We start from the raw sequence: 17,581 nt of genomic DNA on the forward strand, positions 1-17,581 counted from the left end.
AGAAAGCCAACTCAGCCCCATGTGAGCAATCAGATCGCAATCAATTGCGACAGAGGCAAGGAAATACTCCCTCGACCAGAACTGACACAAGTACTGTGTGGTGAAATTGTTAGACATGTTGGTTCCAAAAAACAAACCTAAAAACGTGCATGTAGTACCGTATTTTTTAGACTATAAGTCGCTCCAGAGTATAAGTCGCACCGGCCGAAAATGCATAATAAAGAAGGAAAAAAACATATATAAGTCACACTGGAGTATAAGTCACATTTTTTGGGGAAATGTATTTGATAAAACCCAACACCAAGAATAGACATTTGAAAGGCAATTTAAAATAAATTAAGAATAGTGAACAACAGGCTGAATAAGTGTACGTTATATGAGGCATAAATAACCAACTGAGAACGTGCCTGGTATGTTAACGTAACATATTATGGTAAGAGTCATTCAAATAACTATAACATGTAGAACATGCTATACGTTTACCAAACAACCTGTCACTCCTAATCGCTAAATCCCATGAAATCTTATACGTCTAGTCTCTTACGTGAATTAGCTAAATAATATTATTTGATATTTTACGGTAATGTGTTAATAATTTCACACATAAGTCGCTCCTGAGTATAAGTCGCACCCCCGGCCAAACTATGAAAAAAACTGACTTATAGTCAGAAAAATACAGTATGTAGTTTTAAACACATTTAGTTGGCGAAATATGCGTCGGTTGGAAGCTCTTGTCATTTAGTCTGGTGGAGAGTGTGTTCACTTTGTTTCTTTCATTCCGGTATAGACAGCTCAAAAAGGCTGACGGACTTGTCAGAATGGAATAAAGAACAAGTTATTGTCTTTTGAGGCTGATCTGGATCACCATCTGGGATGATAACTTTTTTGATAATTGGTAGATAGAACTAAGGCTGGGCAATAAAACGATATCAATGTATATATCGTTATGAATATCAATAAAAAGTACCTTCAATAAAACATTTGATAATTTTTCTCCCTACAACGTCGGAAAAAACGGACTAATCAGTTGTAGTGACACACTAACAGTATCAACTATTAAGTTTGGTTGCACCATCTTGTTGTCTCGCGGTTGATTCTTTGCATCGAGCGAAAAGAGGAAGTAAAAATGAAGAAATTGTGGATAAACAGGAAAAATCACACTGACATAATGGCAGTTTTTTTTGCATTAAAAAACAAAAACGGACCGTAGTCAGACCAATATGGTCCACTTTAGCTGGCACTAAACCTGCAGAAAATAGTTCTTCTTAGGTTTGTCTATGTTTACATTTTCACTATTTTCTTACACTTTATGAAGCATTACTTACATATTCCTGATTTTTGCACCTTCATTTAAGGGCTTATTGTTAAGTGTTCAATGTAATTTTCTTTTACAATTTTGTTCACATTGAGTGTTTCCCATGAGTGACATTCCTTTCTGCCTTGACAGCTGAGGGGATTATAATCAGAGGAAAGGTACATTTGAAATAAAATGTTTACATTTAATATTTATTCCCCTGGTCCTTACTTCCCGTTGGTCATACAAAATATAAATAGTAGAGATGTCCGATAATATCGGCCTGCCAATATTATCGGCCGATAAATGCTTTAAAATGTAATATCGGAAATTATCGGTATCGGTTTTAAAAAGTAAAATTAATGACTTTTTAAAACGCCGCTGTACGAAGCGGTACATATCCGGTAAAACACGGACGTAGGGCATACTTGTAGGGCATACTTGCCAACCCTTCCGATTTTCCCGGGAGACTCACAAATTTCAGTGCCCCTCCCAAAAATCTCCCGGGGCAACCATTCTCCCGAATTTCTCCCGATTTCCACCCAGACAACAATATTGGGGGTGTGCCTTAAAGGCACTGCTTTTAGCGTCCTTTACAACCTATCGCCACGTCTGCTTTTCCTCCATACAAACAGCGTGCCGGCCCATTAACATGATATATGCGGCTTTTACACACATAAGTGAATGTAAGGCAAACTTGATCAACAGCCATACAGGTCACACCTACTCAGTGGCCTAGTGGTTAGAGTGTCCGCCCTGAGATCGGTAGGTTGTGAGTTCAAACCCCGGCCGGGTCATACCAAAGACTATAAAAATGGGACCCATTACCTCCCTGCTTGGCACTCAGCATCAAGGGTTGGAATTGGGGGTTAAATCACCAAAAATGATTCCCGGGCGCGGCTATGCTGCCGCCCACTGCTCCCCTCACCTCCCAGGGGGTGATCAAGGGGATGGGTCAAATGCAGAGGACAAATTTCACCACACCTAGTGTGTGTGTGACAATCATTGGTACTTTTTTTTAACTAAGGGTAGCCGTATAAACAACTTTAACACTGTTACAAATATGCGCCACACTGTGAACCCAAACCAAACAAGAATGACAAACACATTTCGGGAGAACATCCGCACCGTAACACAACAGAACAAATACCCAGGACCCCTTGCAGCACTAACTCTTCCGGGACGCTACAATATACACCCCCGCTACCACCAAACCCCGCCCCCCCCAAACCCGCCCACCTCAACCCCAAGTTACATTGTTTAATGCATCCAGCGGGGTATCACAACAAAATTAGGCATAATAATGTGTTAATTCCACGATAGTATACAACGGTATCGGTTGATATCAGAATCGGTAATTAAGAGTTGGACAATATCGGAATATCGGCAAAAAAGACATTATCGTACATCTCTAATCAATAGTTATCGATATCGACCGATATAGTTTAGTTTAGTCTTTATTTGAAGGGACAATGCACAGAAACATTAAGCTCAAAGACAGATATGTTCTGTACCAGATTATAGCTAAATAGCTCATTTTCATCTGCAGTCCCTGGCTACCTAAATTAAAGGGATACAAAAATCATGCAATAAAATTATGACAATAAAATCAAACTATAGCATGTAATCAAATTAAGAAAAGTCATAAAGTGCCCTTTCATGGACACATACTTAATATAAATACAACCACACCTCATTTACATCATCACACAAAGACAATACATGCTTTTGTTCACATCTGTCATCATTTGTAAAAACAACCATGATTTTAACAGTTGTATCGCGATACAGTTTTCATCCATATCGCCCAGGCTTACACAGGACTAGGGTTAGGTATCGTTTGAATTCGAACGATTCCGATTCCGATTCTTTGTTTCGATTCCGATTCTTCTTGTACCATGCCGGGATCAATGTGTTTGACAGGTTTCACCATATCCCTGCAAACATAAACAAACATGTAATGTTGCTGTTACTGTTTAGCCCAGTATCAATTAGCTTAGCTCTAACGTTATTGCTTAACTAACCTAAATGTTGGAGATTCCACCTCTGAAAAGGGATGCAGTCTTTTGACTATGTGTGCAGTGACCTTTCTGTGGCACTCTTCCGTCTGTGGCACCGACATCTTCCCCATTGCCGCTACGGTGAACGGAGTACGCTGGGCACATCGCGGAGCCTGGCTAGCAGGTTGTAAATTGTCTATGGAAAAATACGCGGGCTAATTTGTTAGCTGCCTCGACGTTGGCGCAAAACACATTATTTATTGCATATATATTGTTTTACTTACCGGATTCGGACTGCAATGCAGTCACCGAGGTGCCAGGCTGGGCGTCGAAGCCAGAGGAAGAGGCAGAGGAGGACGGTCGGCGCAGCGCGTCGAAGACGGGACACGCATTTATTTGTACTCGGAGGTGCTTCATCATGTTCGACGTGCACCCTCCTAAGCATGAAACAGTCCTGTCGTATGTGTTACATTTCGCCGATATTTCATTTTTTTTAGTAAAATAAAGCCACACTTCGACCGCCGACGCCCGCTATCCATGCTTGACTGACTCGCTCGGCTACATAGGCTCGGCTATGCTAACACTTCCGGCGGTGGGCGCTTCTTCGTTGGTGTTTAGCGGCTTCTTCTTCCGGTCGGCGGATTTATTCTTTTTTCCTGTCGGCGGACTGGGTATCGAAACTAGGAATCGAAATTTAAACTTTTGAACGATTCCGGGAGAATTTAAAGTTAGTCCCGGTTCCAATCGATACTCGATACCCAACCCTACACAGGACCTGGCGGAGGTCTGCGCTTTTTCTAGTTTCTCCTGTGGTTTTTGTTTTGGGACTCTCCCACCTGCCGAGAGCGTTTCCCAGAGTGAGCCTCTCAGCTGGAGGTAGCATGCTAGGTGAGGCCAAGAATGTTGCTTTAAAGGATTTCCAAACGGAGCACTTTGTTTTCACAACATCACAGACCTGGTTTTGACTGCTCAGGCCACTGGATTTAATATGTTATGCAAGCATGTTTAATTAGATTTGGATTATAACGGATGACAGAAAACCTTGGCTTTCCCGGTCTCCAGCGCAATGGACCCTGGTGAAGAGGATGGCAGTTTATGCAGGACGAGATCCTGCGGTCTGGATTGTGGATTATGCTGATGAATGACTAGAAGGTGTTCTGTCAGCAGCAAAGTGCTATCCTCACCAGGCTTAACGAGGTGTCATCTCCAATCACGGCTGATTAAGCTGCTTTGACACGTATGCTGTGGTTTGTCTTGGCTTAAAAACAAAACAAAAAATGACATCCTATTCAGCCGACAACCTGGATGTTAGCATTCATCGCGATGTCAGCTGAACCGCAACGTTTTTACAAAACATCTCACCCGCAAGCGCTTATTTACAAAAAAAAAGGTGATAGAACCTCAGGCTAAGAACAATGCGGAGAGGCCTCGCATGCCTCTTCCTGCACAGTGGATAGACAGCCGAGGAAAGTTTTTCGCAGTCCAAATAACCTCTGTGACATCAGCAGCGCTGCTCTGTTTGAACACTAAATATCCCAAAGTCTTTTATCGTGCTTATCGCCTGCCTTTCTTCTATGATTCGTGGCAGTTTAGAGGGATTATTATGTGTGTTGACAACCTTGCAGGCGCGGGGGGGGGGGGGGGGGGGGGGGGGTACATTCCTGTGTACCACGTCATGTCAATAAAAGTCTTGTTAGAACTTAGGCCTGCCGGCGTGTTGAAAATTGATTGGTCCTGATTGGCGTACAAATGGCAATTCAACCTGGTAAACTGACCTGTTTTTGGGAGACCCTGATAAGGAAGTTATGATTAGAGATGTCCGATAATCGCTTTTTTGCCGATATCCGATATTCCGATATTGTCCAACTCTTTAATTACCGATTCTGATATCAACCGATACCGATATATACAGTCGTGGAATTAACACATTATTATGCCTAATTTTGTTGTGATGCCCCGCTGGATGCATTAAACAATGTAACAAGGTTTTCCAAAATAAATCAACTCAAGTTATGGAAAAAAATGCCAACATGACACTGCCATATTTATTATTGAAGTCACAAAGTGCATTATTTTTTTTTAACATGCCTCAAAACAGCAGCTTGGAATTTGGGGCATGCTCTCCCTGAGAGAGCATGAGGAGGTTGAGGGGGCGGTGTTGAGGTAGGGGTAGCGGGGGTGTATATTGTAGCGTCCCGTAAGAGTTAGTGCTGCAAGGGGTTCTGGGTATTTGTTCTGTTGTGTTTATGTTGTGTTACGGTGCGGATGTTCTCCCGAAATGTGTTTGTCATTCTTGTTTGGTGTGGGTTCACAGTGTGGCGCATATTTGTAATAGTGTTAAAGTTGTTCATACGGCCACCCTCAGTGTGACCTGTATGGCTGTTGACCAAGTATGACTTGCATTCACTTGTGTGTGTGAAAAACCGTAGATATTATATGACTGGGCCGGCACGAAAAGGAAGTGCCTTTAAGGTTTATTGGCGCTCTGTACTTCTCCCTACGTCCGTGTACACAGCGGCGTATTAAAAAGTTATAACTTTTACTTTTTGAGACCGCTACCAATCATTTTGAAACCGATGCCGATAATTTCCATTACATTTTATAGCATTTATCGGCCGATAATATCGGCAGTCCGATATTATTGGACATCCCTAGTTATGATGACTTAAAAACACAACTAATGCAGTTTTTACGATTTTAAAGTGTGACAGTATATCGATATGGTTACCTTTCTCCGCATTTAACTTTATGATGGGTCTTTGACGCGTGGATTCACTTTCGCTTTAGGATTGGAAAAAAAATGGATCAGGACTTCGAAGTACGAACTCTCAGTGCCTTAGTGGTTAGAGTGTCCGCCCTGAGATCGGTAGGTTGTGAGTTCAAACCCCGGCCGAGTCATACCAAAGACTATAAAAATGGGACCTATTACCTCCCTGCTTGACACTCAGCATCAAGGGTTGGAATTGGGGGTTAAATCACCAAAAATGATTCCCGGGCGCTGCCACCGCTGCTGCTCACTGCTCCCCTCACCTCCCAGGGGGTGATCAAGGGTGATGGGTCAAATGCAGAGAATAATTTCGCCACACCTAGTGTGTGTGTGACAATCAGTGGTACTTCTTTAAAGCCCCACTTAGGAACTTTAAGTTTTGGTTGATTTTGGCGGCGCCAGTGGACCAAAGCGGTAGTGTTTTGCCAGAAAAAGAACACATTTCCCATGAGGACTAGCGCTTATAGCGTCATACTGACATGATGTGCACTGTAATATTGCCACAAATATTAGCTCTCTAATTGCTATGCTGATGTTAAGTAGCAGACACTATGAAGAAATGATCTTGGATTGCGCTACAAACATGACGCTACTACCAAGAATGTATCGGGGCGGATGCAGGTCCGAAGCAAAGAAAGACCAGCATGAGATTTTTTTTCGAAAGAAGTAGTGTGGAACTATCAAGCTGGTGGCTATTTCTTGCTACCACGCACATTTCCGATAGCTGACATTAGCATTAGCATTTTGATTTGAGCATTGGAAGTCACCTACTAGTCCGGCAGGAACAGAGCCAAGGCGTCATCAGTCGGAAATCCCTCCTCACCTTTGAGCTCACGCCAGCGAGTGAAAGCCGAGGCAATGTTGATTCTTGATTGTCCTTTTATCCCTTGTTCTTGTTTTTGTCCCCTCAGACAAAACTTTTCATTTCTTTGGTTGTTTTGGAGCTTTGGCCATGACATCAGTAATTGCTGATCCTTGAATGTCCCTTTATCCCTTTTTTCTTTTTTTTGTCCCCTCAGACAAAACTTTTTGTTTCTTTGGTTGTTTTGGAGCTTTGGCCATGACAGCAGTAATTGCACATATGCGTTCTTCTTCGTCTTTTTCTGGCGGCACGCAGGCGTTCGCATCAACTTTTGTCTTTTTAACAAATGAATAACAATAATATCGCTAAGTGCCAGTAAAAGTGATATAGACCCCCTCGGGGCATGACAGAGGTGTCATTCAACTAGTCGGAAGTCCGTGGATCATCCTAAAAGTAATGATAATATTTAATGAAAGTTGAAAAGTTCTTGATTCTTGTTCATAATCGGAAAGTGTGTATATTAAAGCATAGTTCCCAATAAGAAACAGTGTAAACATGAATAATTGCTTCTAGCCTCGACAAAAGTCCCTATTTTAGTAAAAAAAAAAAGTCAACTTTGAGGACACTATATTACATATAAACATAACAAGGGGGCATTGGAGCAACAAGCTCTTTATTATCAACACAATCAATCAATCAATCAATCAATCAATGTTTATTTATATAGCCCTAAATCACAAGTGTCTCAAAGGGCTGCACAAGCCACAACGACATCCTCGGTTCAGAGCCCACAAAAGGGCAAGGAAAAACTCACAACCCAGTGGGATGTCACAACAACAATGGCAACCTGAACTGTCAACCCTAGCAGACACACAAAAACGTTAACAACCATGCTACAAAAAAAAAAAATACAGCCCTTTACTGTTGGTGAAAGTTTTGTGGCATGCAACCGAAAAGTGGGGATGAAGGCAGAGACACGAGGCGGAAGGTGACGAAAAAACTCAAGGCTCAACATTACTGATTGGCGAACATAACTCTCTTAAATGCTGGTGACGGCGGAGGAAAAAACTCTTATCGTTATTGCACTATATACAACCTTGATGTCGATTAATTATGACACATGTATCATATAATGGTGAGGTACCCAGCTCGTTTTCACAGTGAGCCTCCCTTCAGAGAATATGATACAATGGGGACCTCGACCTTCCCTAAGTGGTTTTCAGCAGAAGACTCTGTTTACGGTTTAAAACTAAAACATAACTGAAGTTAGCTTAGCAGGTTTTAAAAAATGTGTCTTCTTCATTTTTATTAGCATATTTTTTGGACTATAAGGCGCACTTAAAATCCTTTCATTTTCTCAGAACTCGACAGTGCACCTTATAACCTGGTGCACTTAGTGTACGGAATAACTTTTGGTTGTGCTTACCGACCTCGAAGCTATTTTATTTGGTTCATGGTGAGATGATAAGTGGGACCGGTAGATGGCAGTCACACATCAGAGATACGTGTAGACTGCAATATGACTTAAGTAAACAACACAAATATTTTACATGTTCCATTGAAAATATAGAATATTACACACAGCGCTCAAAAATCTATCAAAATGTTTTAGTACGACTTTAGTAAGCTATGAAGCCGCACCGCTTGATGGATTGTACTGTGCTCATACTTGCCAACCCTCCCGAATTTCAGTGCCCCTCCCGAAAATCTCCCGGGGCAACCATTCTCCCGAATTTCTACCGATTTCCACCTGTACAACAATATTGGGGGCGTGCCTTAAAGGCACTGCCTTTAGCATCCTCTACAAGCTGTCGTCACGTCCGCTTTTCCTCCATACAAACAGAAATATTTGTGGCTTTTACACACACATAAGTGAATGCAATGCATACTTGATCAACAGTCATACAGGTCACACTGAGGGTGAAAGTATAAACAACTTTAACACTGTTACAAATATGCGCCACACTGTGAACCCAACACCAAACAAGAATGACAAACACATTTCGGGAGCACATCCGCACCGTAACACAACATAAACACAACAGAACAAATACCCAGAACAACAGAACAAATACCCAGAACCCCTTGCGCTACAAAATACACCCCCGCTACCACCAAACCACGCCCCCCCAACCCCGCCTACCTCAGAATTATTATAGTGTTCCCAACGTTAAAAGGATAAAGCCATTGTTTACAAATTTGGTAAATAAATAACCCAAAAATGTATATTTTGTTGTTTTCTTACTGTACCGAAAATGAACCGAACCGTGACCTCTAAACCGAGGTACGTACCGAACCGAAATTTTTTTGTACCGTTACACCCCTAATAAGACATTATTTGCCGTTTTGTTTTGCAATATTATGCAAAAGCAACTTTTCTGACATTCTGGTACCTGCTGATCTGTATTTGGTATCCGCATAAGTACTGAAAGTTTGTGCGCATCCGTCTTTGTAGTCCGCTGTAGTCGATAAGCTTCTTCTTTTTCTCTACGTGTTATGGGACATTCATCCTCCGCTGTTGCCATTTCTAATATAAAGTAGTGTAAAGTTCTTACTTATATCTGTCAGTAAACTCGCCATGAAAGCGTAGTGAGTTTACATTATTCACCCAAGGCACTGTAGCTATTAGAGAGTTCCGGTCGGGCATTTTTTTCCCGGCCTTGTTGTTGTTTCCGGATGAGGAGATGCTGCTCCGTTATTGATTGAAGTAAAGTCTGAATGTCATTAAAACAGTTAGCGCCATCTTTTGACACTTCTTCCACTCCCGTCCTTGCACGCTACACTGCTACAACAAAGATGACAGGGAGAAGACGCTGCTGAAGGTGAGCCACGTAAATAAGACCGCCCACAAAACGGCGCATCCGGAAGCAACTGTAAGAAAGTGGCTTGAAGATGATCTGTAAAACATCATCTATGCAACATTTTGACCAAAGAACCACCATTACATGTTATGTAGACCACAAGGAAGTGTTTTACATTTAGAAAAAAATAATAATAATATGACTCCTTTAAAGGCCTACTGAAATGAAATGTTTTTATTTAAACGGGGATAGCAGATCCATTCTATGTGTCATACTTGATCATTTCGCGATATTGCCATATTTTTGCTGAAAGGATTTAGTAGAGAACAACGACGATAAAGATCGCAACTTTTGGTATCTGATTAAAAAAAAAGCCTTGCCCCTACCGGAAGTAGCGTGACGTAGTCAATTGAAAGGCTCCTGACATTTTCCTATTGTTTTCAATGCAGCTAGAGCGATTCAGACCGAGAAAGCGACGATTACCCCATTAATTTGAGCGAGGATGAAAGATTTGTGGATGAGGAACGTTAGAGTGAAGGACTAGAATGCAGTGCAAGACATATCGTTTTTCGCTTTGACCGTAACTTAGGTACAAGCTGGCTCATTGGATTCCACACTCTTCTCCTTTTTCTATTGTGGATCACGGATTTGTATTTTAAACCACCTCGGATACTATATCCTCTTGAAAATGAGAGTCGAGAACGCGAAATGGACATTCACAGTGACTTTTATCTCCACGACAATACATCGACGAAACACTTTAGCTACGGAGCTAACGTGATAGCATCGTGCTTAACTGCATATAGAAACAAAAGAAATAAACCCCTGACTGGAAGGATAGACAGAAGATCAACAATACTATTAAACCATGTACATGTAAATACACGGTTAATGCTTTCCAGCCTGGCGAAGGTTAACAATGCTGTTGCTAACGACGCCATTGAAGCTAACTTAGCAACCGGACCTCACAGAGCTATGCTAAAAACATTAGCTATCCACCTACGCCAGCCAGCCCTCATCTGCTCATCAACACCCGTGCTCACCTGCGTTCCAGCGATCGACGGTGCGACGAAGGACTTCACCCGATCACAGATGCGGTTGGCGAGACGGAGGAAGTTAAGGTGAGTTCGGCGGCTAGCGCGTCTGCTATCCATCTCTGTCCTCCTGGTTATGTTGCTGTAGTCCGCCGCTAATACACCGATCCCACCTACAACTTTCTTCTTTGCAGTCTCCATTGTTCATTAAACAAATTGCAAAAGATTCACCAACACAGATGTCCAGAATACTGTGGAATTTTGAAATGAAAACAGAGCTTTTTTGTATTGTATTCAATGGGGTACCAATACTTCCGTATCAACCGTTTACGTCACGCGCATACGTCATCATATCTAGAAGTTTTCAACCGGAAGTGTGGCGGGAAATTTAAAATTGCACTTTATAAGTTAACCCGGCCTTATTGGCATGTGTTGCAATGTTAAGATTTCATCATTGATATATAAACTATCAGACTGTGTGGTCAGTAGTAGTGGGTTTCAGTAGGCCTTTAATGCACCCTATAATCCGATGTGCCTTATTTCCCTGGTGGTCTAGTGGTTAGGATTCGGCGCTCTCACCGCCGCGGCCCGGGTTCGATTCTCTGTCAGGGAACTCAATTGAACAATTTCCCTTGTGGATCATTAAAGTTTGTCTAAGTCTAAGTTTAAGTATGAAAATAGACCTGACTAGACCCGCTCATTGACTGTGCGCCTTATAATCCGGTGTACCCTATGTTCCGGAAAATACTCCAGATGTCCTTTTCCCACTTTCAAAACGGGTTTTGAGTTTGCACCGTACTTCCATACTCACATTCCATCATGGCCCCCAGTCCAGTCTGATAACCTGAAGGGAGCCTTGGGGAACGCACACAGCTGCACTCGCAGCAAATATGCAGTGTTTGCTTTCAGGACCTTGCCATCCCAGCGAGGCTGCTTCACTGGTACTGATTGACGTCTTGGAAACGCAGCGTCGAGACATTTTCCCTAAATGCGGTAATGGGGAAATATTCCAAGCACGTCTGCGCCGCTGATTTACGAACCTTTGTCTTTGTTGGTGAAAATGGAGGCCCGGCTTCAAGTAGCTGACATTTTGCACGTGACAGAACTCGAGCAGTGTGTTCCGCTTGCAATCAAATACTTCCTCTGAAACATTTTGGCACTTCCTCGTTTTAGCCAGCTTCCCCAAAAACCTGGGGGAAAGGGAAGTAGGACACTTTGAGGTAACCCGACAAACTGCAGCGCTGTGTAGCTGAGGTTTAACATTCAGCTCATCAGATTTCAGTTTGGATTTTGGGCTCATGACCTTTACACATTTATGCGAATCAAGTTGCGACAGTTAGGTAAAGCATCAAAGTTACGATATTCAGGGGGAGCCACGGACCCAAGGCGTAACCAGGGGCAACAGCATTGGCAGACTTGGCAAATTATGTAAACATGAAGATTCCTTCTATTTTTTTCTGTCAACCAAGATAAATCTTGCGTCCTCAGAAAAATACTTAGATCCACACATTTTTTAAAAACAACCAAGGATGTTCTAATCAGGGTTTTATGCTGCCGATTCCGATCATTCATGAGTGAGAACGGTCAGTACCAAATACTGATCACGTTAACTGTAAATGTGAGGGCAATGGACAGTTTGACAGTATCAACACAATATTTAAACTACTTCCTTATTCTCTTTTATTACATGCACATTTATGAGCAAAACAAAGTCTACAGCAGTGTTTTTCAACCTTTTTTGAGCCAAGGCACATTTGTTGCGTTGAAAAAATCCGTAGGCACACCACCAGCAGAAATCATTAAAAAACGAAACTCAGTTGACAGTAAAAAGTCGTAATTGTTGGATATGACTTTAAACCAGGGGTCACCAACGCGGTGCCCGCGGGCACCAGGTGGCCCGTAAGGACCAGATGAGTAGCCCGCTGGCCTGTTCTAAAAATAGCTCAAATAGCAGCACTTACCAGTGAGCTGCCTCTATTTTTTAAATTTTATTTATTTACTAGCACGCTGGTCTCGCTTTGCTCGACATTTTTAATTCTAAGAGAGACAAAACTCAAATAGAATTTGAAAATCCAAGAAAATATTTTAAAGACTTGGTCTTCACTAACTGACAAAGAAACAGATAACAGATTTGGTGTCCAGTTCAAAGTGTGACATGATTTATTTAAAAATTTGAGAGTTGACTTTTGTATTTTACATGAGTTATTATTTGTACAAACATGGTGCAAAGTAATTCATGATTTGTTAAAAAATGTTAGTGGCTAGCTAGTTAAAATGGGATATTGTGATGTCACAAGACTGTCTTAGAAGTGATCATTTGAAAATGTTCAATTTGAAAAAGTGCACTTAGAGAAAATATAAAAATAAAGTGTTGCATATTGATATTTATCTGTTTCTATATATATTTATTGTGAGAAATCATTAAGATGATCAGTGTTTCCACAAAGATAAATATCATTAATTATTTGCGACTGTGTCACAAACCTGGGGGTAAAGTTTGACTCAGATTTTAAATTCGAAAAACAAATCAGCAGCGTCGTACAAAAAAGCTTTTATCAATTACGCCAAATAGCGAAAGTGAAACCGCTTCTATCAGGACATGATCTCGAGAAATTAATCCACGCCTTTATCTCGACTCGTTTAGACTACTGCAATGCCCTGTATGTAGGCATTAGCCAGGCCTCCCTCGCCCGCCTGCAGCTCGTGCAGAACTCTGCTGCTCGTCTGCGAACACAGACCCGCAGACGAGAGCACATCACCCCTATATTAGCGTCCCTTCACTGGCTCCCTGTGCGTTACAGAATAAATTTTAAACTCCTTTTATTTGTTTTTAAATGTCTAAACAACCTCGCGCCAACATATCTCTCCGACCTCCTTCAGCCTTACTGCCCCACCCGATCCCTAAGATCAGCCGATCAGCTGCTACTGACGGTCCCGGACACAAGGCTAAAGCTTAGAGGTGACAGAGCTTTCGCTGCTGCTGCTCCCAAGCTCTGGAACGACCTACCTCTGAGTGTTTTAGGCAAGCCTTCTCTCTTCCTGTTTTTAAATCTCTCTTAAAAACATACTTTTATTCCATGGCTTTTAACACTGAGTGATATCCATCCTGCAATGGCGCCCCATAATACACCTGCTGTGAACCTGTTTTTATGTTTTTATGTTTTTATATTTTATTTATTAATTTTTTATCTTGTTCTGTTTGTGTTGTGTTGTGTTTGCTCGTTTCTCGTATTATTTTAACCTGACCATTGTACAGCACTTTGGCTACCCCTGTGGTAAATTTTAAATGTGCTTTATAAATAAAGTTGATTTGATTTGATTTGATTAATAATAACATAGAGTTAAAGGTAAATTGAGCAAATTGGCTATTTCTGGCAATTTATTTAAGTGTGTATCAAACTGGTAGCCCTTCGCATTAATCAGTACCCAAGAAGTAGCTCTTGGTTTCAAAAAGGTTGGTGACCCTTGGTTTAAACCAGGGGTCGGCAACCCGCGGCTCTAGAGCCGCATGCGGCTCTTTAGCGCCGCCCTAGTGGCTCTCTGAAGCTTTTTAAAAAATGTATGAAAAATGGAAAAAGATGAGGGGAAAAAAAATAATTTTTTTGTTTTAATATGGTTTCTGTAGGAGGACAAACATGACACAAACCTCCCTAATTGTTATAAAGCACACTGTTTGTATTAAACATGCTTCACTGATTCGAGTAATTGGCGAGTGCCGTTTTGTCCTACTAATTTTGGCGGTCCTTGAACTCACCTTAGTTTGTTTACATGTATAACTTTCTCCGACTTTCCAGGACGTGTTTTATGCCACTTCTATTTCTGTCTCATTTTGTCCACCAAACTTTTAACATTGTGCGTGAATACACAAAGGTGAGTTTTGTTGGTGTTATTGACTTGTGTGGAGTGCTAATCAAACATATTTGGTCACTGCATGACTGCAAGCTAATCGATGCTAACATGCTAGCTATATGTACATATTGCGTCATTATGTCTCATTTGTAGCTATATTTGAGCTCATTTAGTGTCCTTTAAGTCATCTCAATTCAATGTATATCTCATGACACAATATCTGTATGTAATATGGCTTCTAATTTGTTGCGGCTCCAGACAGATTTGTTTTTGTATTTTTGGTCCAAAATGGCTCTTTCAACATTTTGGGTTGCCGACCCCTGGTTTAAACCATAACCAACCATGTATCAATATAGGTCTTGTCTCAAAGTAGGTGTACTACTGTATCAATATAGGTCTTCTCTCAAAGTAGGTGTACTGTATCAATATAGGTCTTGTCTCAAAGTAGGTGTACTGTATCAATATAGGTCTTGTCTCAAAGTAGGTGTACTGTAACCACCTGTCACATCACACCGTGACTTATTAGGAGTTTTTTGCTGTTTTCCTGTGTGTAGTGTTTTACTTCTTGTCTTGCGCTCCTATTTTGGTGTTTTTTCCTGTTTTGTTGCTATTTTCCTGTAGCAGTTTCATGTCTTTCTTTGAGCGATATTTCCCGCATCTACTTTGTTTTAGCAATCAAGAATATTTCAGTTGTTTTTATCCTTCTTTGTGGGGACATTATTGATTGTCATGTCATGTTCGGATGTACATTGTGGACGCCGTCTTTGCTCCACAGTAAGTCTTTGCTGTCGCCCAGCATTCTGTTTTTGTTTACTTTGTAGCCAGTTCAGTTTTAGTTTAGTTCTGCATAGCCTTCCCTAAGCTTCAATGCCTTTTCTTAGGGGCACTCACCTTTTGTTTATTTTTGGTTTAAGCATTAGACACCTTTTTACCTGCACGCTGCCTCCCGTTGTTTTCGACATCTACAAAGCAATTAGCTACCTGCTGCCACCTACTGATATGGAAGAGTATTACACGGTTACTCTGCCGAGCTCTAGACAGCACCGACACTCAACAACAACACATCATTTGCAGACTATAATTACTGGTTTGTAAATAATATTTTTAACCCAAATAGGTAAAATTAGATCATCTCCCACGGCACACCAGACTATCTCACAGCACACTAGTGTGTAAAATTATTTACTGAAACAAAATAACTAATAATTAAATAATCAAATAAAACAAAATTATATATGTATCTATATGTATGTACATACGTACACTAACGCTCAAAAGTTTGGGGTCACCCAAACAATTTGTGGAATAGCCTTCATTTCTAAGAACAAGAATAGACTGTCGAGTTTCAGATGAAGTCGAGTATCGATCATACACCGATACTATTACTCTTGGTATGGACACCGCCAGTTTATGGATGGACAAGCCCTCCTCTTACGCCTCATGTACTGACTGTGACTATTCTGACACACCAACAGTTGCATTACCCTCTCGATCATTCTTATTAATCTACCGGGAAGGGGGGGGGGGGGTGGATATATATATATTTTTTTTCTTTTTTTTGTCATAAAAAAATACAATCATGCGTGCTTACGGACTGTATCCCTGCAGACTGTATTCATCTATATTAATATATAATGTAGGAACCAGAAATACTAATAACAGAAAGAAACAACCCTTTTGTGCGAATGAGTGTGAATGAGTGTAAATGGGGGAGGGAGGTTTTTTGGGTTGGTGCACTAATTTTAAGTGTATCTTGTGTTTTTTATGTTGATTTAATAAAAAAATAAAAAATATATTTTTTTAATTTCTTGTGCGGCCCGGTACCAATCGATTCACGGGTGTTTTTTCTTTTGTGACCGTGTCAGAGGCAGACATACATTGTACTGAGGTAGCTAACTATGATGCGTTCAGTTTATCGCAACATCAAGCAAACAATCTGAATATCCCCGTCGTATCAATTCCTAGATATGGTCGAAACTATTTAAAGTGCAATATGCATAATAAACGCAACATTATTAATATTGCTACTTCGGATAATTTCAACAAACAATCCTCAAAACAGCCCACTACCTATAATATGGGCTTTTTAAACATAAGATCATTATCTTCCAAAACGTTATTAGTTAATGAAGTCATTAGAGACAACAAACTTGACGTCGTTGGTCTCGCCGAGACCTGGCTCAAACCAGACGATTTTTTTGCGCTAAATGAGGCATCTCCTCCTAACTATACCAATACACATGTTGCCCGACCTCTTAAAAGGGGAGGGGGTGTCGCACTAATATACAATGAAAACTATAATCTTACACCTAGCCTAAATAATAAATATAACTTGTTTGAGGTGCTCACTTTGAGGTTTGTCACACCGCTGCCTCTCCACCTGGCTATTATCTACCGCCCCCCTGGGCCCTATTCGGACTTCATCAGTGAATTCTCAGAGTTTGTTGCTGATCTAGTGACGCACGCCGACAATATAATCATAATGGGGGACTTTAATATCCATATGAATACCCCATCGGACCCTCCATGCGTGGCGCTCCAGACTATAATTGATAGCTGTGGTCTTACACAAATAATAAATGAACCCACGCATCGCAACGGTAATACGATAGATCTAGTGCTTGTCAGGGGTGTCACCACCTCTAAAGTTACGATACTCCCGTACACTAAAGTAATGTCCGATCATTACCTTATAAAATTCGAAGTTCTGACTCATTGTCAACAAACTAATAATAATAATAATAACTACTATAGCAGCCGCAACATTAATGCTGCCACAACGACGACTCTTACTGACCTACTGCCTTCGGTAATGGCACCATTCCCAAATTATGTGGGCTCTATTGATAACCTCACTAACAACTTTAATGACGCCCTGCGCGACACCATTGATATTGTAGCACCGCTAAAGCTAAAAAGGGCCCCTAAAAGGCGTACCCCATGGTTTACAGAAGAAACTAAAGCCCAGAAATGATCATGTAGAAAGCTGGAACGCAAGTGGCGTGCGACTAAACTTGAGGTTTTCCATCAAGCA

The 17,581-nt window shown here is 41.2% G+C and overlaps 1 protein-coding gene, 1 long non-coding RNA gene and 1 other non-coding gene across 28 annotated transcripts in view; 2 read left to right on the forward strand and 1 right to left on the reverse strand.

Moving 5' to 3' along the window:
* LOC133656125 (formin-binding protein 1) overlaps positions 1–17,581 on the forward strand; it is a 151,914-nt gene that overhangs the window by 53,955 nt on the left and 80,378 nt on the right. The window lies entirely within an intron of this gene.
* On the reverse strand, positions 3,165–3,667 carry LOC133655156 (uncharacterized). Its single transcript, XR_009826967.1, has 3 exons — positions 3,579–3,667; positions 3,319–3,490; positions 3,165–3,231 (listed from the first exon to the last, which is right to left on the reverse strand). It is a non-coding gene; the product is annotated as an uncharacterized LOC133655156 (long non-coding RNA).
* Positions 11,240–11,311, forward strand: trnae-cuc (transfer RNA glutamic acid (anticodon CUC)). The gene has a single exon. It is a non-coding gene; the product is annotated as a tRNA-Glu (tRNA).

This window comes from Entelurus aequoreus, linkage group LG08 (genome assembly GCF_033978785.1).
Source record: "Entelurus aequoreus isolate RoL-2023_Sb linkage group LG08, RoL_Eaeq_v1.1, whole genome shotgun sequence".
Lineage (NCBI taxonomy): Eukaryota > Metazoa > Chordata > Actinopteri > Syngnathiformes > Syngnathidae > Entelurus > Entelurus aequoreus.